The sequence below is a fragment of the Cyprinodon variegatus genome, unplaced genomic scaffold, assembly GCF_000732505.1.
Source record: "Cyprinodon variegatus isolate N-32 unplaced genomic scaffold, C_variegatus-1.0 Scaffold44, whole genome shotgun sequence".
NCBI classification, from domain to species: Eukaryota; Metazoa; Chordata; class Actinopteri; order Cyprinodontiformes; family Cyprinodontidae; genus Cyprinodon; species Cyprinodon variegatus.
Genome location: NW_015150497.1, coordinates 2,047,546 through 2,050,960, shown reverse-complemented (window position 1 = coordinate 2,050,960; position 3,415 = coordinate 2,047,546).

Sequence of the window (3,415 nt, the reverse complement as noted above, 5' to 3'; positions counted from 1 at the left end):
CATCCATCCATTCACTTTCTGTCATGCTTATCCCAAACGGGTCACAAGGGGTGCTGGTGGTGATCTCTGGCTGTCCACGGGCGAGAGGCAGGGTACACCCTGGACGGGTCGCCAGTCCATCACAGGGCAACCTTCTGTCTCCTTCTCTGATTAATACTCTTGATTTCCTTCTCCTTCACCACTATACACTACTGCTACTTACTTCTGCCTGCCACAAAAAAATCAAATATCAATGAATGAAATCTGTGGCTAAAACATTACTAAAACCATGTTAATGGTATTACACTATGAAATGCATTGTGTCAACTTGTTAACCTTCAGTTATAAACAAGAGATTGATTAAATGTGCAGTGATTAGTGCTGCTGAATGCTACTCTTGATTAACTTCATTTGGGTACAAATACTTTATATTCTTTCCATACAGTTTTTATAGTTTTTTAGGTAGAATAAAAAGGTCACCGTAGTATATTACTTTGTCATCATATAAGGCTTAGATTTAAGTTTTCAAAAGATTAAGCCTAAAAATGCACAGTCATCTGATTTTTTTCTTTCCTAAGCCACTTTTTTCTTTCTGTTACACTTTGAAAAACAAATGAAAAACTCCTTCCTCAAATGCTGCATCAACCTTTAACTTCTGAGATTTCCTCAAAGAAAAGGCTCCCGTTTACATAAACATGTCGATTATTAGATCTCATCTGGTTTATAACCACACATAGTTGTCAAGCAGCCAACAGGTTTTATGTAAACTATGTGAAGGATGATGATGGCCTTTAGACGAAACTTACGTATGACGAGTATACAAATGTTCGTAACACAAGGCGCAGCGGGTGACATGGAATTCAAACTATGAAGGAAATTTCAAACAATTTTTTTTGCTGCGGTGCACTTGAGGAACCGAGATGTAAACGACTGACGAAAGGGATGTGGTGTTTATGTTTGTGCATTCTTCTCTGTGCACGCAGATGCAGCATTTCAACTCTTCTTTGTGTAATGCAACTGTTCTCACAGTTTAATAATGTGCTTTGTAGAATATTAAATAAACAGCTTTTTCCAGGTATGTGTTTGAAGCATAGGCACACTTTCAGTTTACATAAATAAAAGTTTATTGATTTGATTCTTTTAAAGAAGTATAAAACACTGGATTTAGTAGTGGTTGTTTATGACTTATACACAGACCAGTGTTTCTCTCTAATACTTGTTTGAATGAAACTTTTATCTTAAACATAGCCCCTGTTAAGTGCTGACTGTAAACTTCAAGCTCCAGACTCAAACTGGTGCTCAGGCCTCTCCACACAAAAAAAATCACCATAGTTGAGTATAAAGAAAACACAACAAAGAAAGATAAACTCTTGGACTCTTAAAAAATGTGCACAAACTCAGGCTCAGATTTGTACTTACAAGCCCAACTTATTCTGCTAAACAAATTCCAGCTAACAATTTTCCCTACAGGGTTTCCTTGAATCCTTAAGCCTGTTTTGCACATGGATGTGGATATCTCGAAATGATGTGACAGATTAAGAGTTGGCATTGCCTTAACCATAGCAGCAACAACTTTCTGGGAAAAATATTTATACAATATATATATATATATATATATATATATATATATATATATATATATATATATATATATATATATATATATATATGAATGTGACTTTAGCAGAAATCTATGGGATAAATGAATTGCAATTACATTACTTGTTTTGTATTTTTTGAAGTCTTTCAAATGTATTTTTTTCTATTTTTGTGTTTTTTTTATTGCATTTTAGATTGTCTTGTTTATTAAATTACCTTACTCTACACCCATATGAAGGTACAGTAGATTTGTTTCTTTATCATTCAATCAAAAAAAAGTTTGCTTCAACCAAAAAATTTATTTGAATGCAAAAATATATTTGAGACTCAAAAAAATACATTTGAAGACTGCTGTTCTTTGATTAAAAATGTTTTATTTGATAGAAGTCCAGTCTTTTTTTGTTTAAAGCAACTTTTTTAATTGAAGTAACATTGTATTTTGATTGGACCATATAATGGGTAGGACATTTGTGTCTTTACTATTCAATCAAAAAAGATGTTGCTTCAAACAAACAAACAACAGTATTTAAAAAAAAGAAACTTCAATGAAAAGATAAATGTTTTCAATCATAGAAAATAGTTTTTGAATGCAAATCAAATATTTGAGTTCTCTTTTGTTGGAGTAATCTATTTTGTGTTTGGGCCATACATGGGTAGGACATTTGTGTCTTAATCATTCAATTGCCAAAAAGTTGGAGATGGATCCTACATTCTAAATGATCAACATGAAACATCCAAATAATCAACACATGTTACTGTGTGCGCCTTTCAGACCAGAACAGAATAGTCTTTTCCTCTTGAGAGGATCATTAACGTTTCTGCAATGCTGGCATGTGTCTATGCAGCCATATTGGATTACCCATAATTCAGTTCAAATAGCCCAAACTGGTCCCCATGCTCCCAATCAGCTCGTTAGTCCTGCCTTTGTTCAGTCAGCCGTAAATACTCTCCCAGTGCCGTTCCTCATCTTTCCCTGGCTCCTTGTGCTTGTTTTCCCTGATGTCTCCATGGTTCTGGTTTGTTTAACATTTTAAGTTGGATTTTCGCATTCTTGCCTCTTTTACCTGTGATCATTCAATTACCGGTAAAACTGCAAGAACTCACCTCAAAACTTCCACTCAACCTGACAAAGGGTTTCATTAGACTAGACAATAGACTAAGATCATTTAAAGAAAGTCGGATTCCTTGAAACTACTGTTTTATACAAGGAGTGTCCTTTATGATGAGCTTTACAAGCTAATTCCTAAATGTAAAAAAAAAAAAATCAAACCAAAAATACCTCTTTTTGGTTTGATTAGTGTTCTTTTATCAATAAATCTGTAAGGATGGGTGGAGGTTGGTTTAGGGACCCAAATTCAGAGATGAGGAAGCAAAGATGAGTTTTGCTGGGACTGCGACAGAAACACAAATCTAGGAACAAAATTCAGCAAACCAAAAAAACCAGGAGGCGCAGGGAAAAACACACATGAGGGGAAAAGCAATGACGAGCAACCAGCAAAGAGTAACTGAACAGGAGGTGTATATATGGGGGACAGAACAAAGAGTGGACTAATCAGCTGATAGAAAGCAGGTGTGGATAGAAGTAACTAGAAGGGAGCCATGGGAAAGGAGACTGGCACAGGGGGCAACTGAGACTAACTAAAAAATAACACTGCTTAAATATAACACTAAATATTAACGAAACAAATTATCAACAAAACAGAATGATACAAATAACTGAAAACTCAAAAAGAAGCTTAAAGAGAGAACCATAAGACAAATCCGTATTCTATTCCCATATGTATGTATAAACCATTCAAAAACTAACCAACATATTTCAAAACAGACAGGCTAAGAA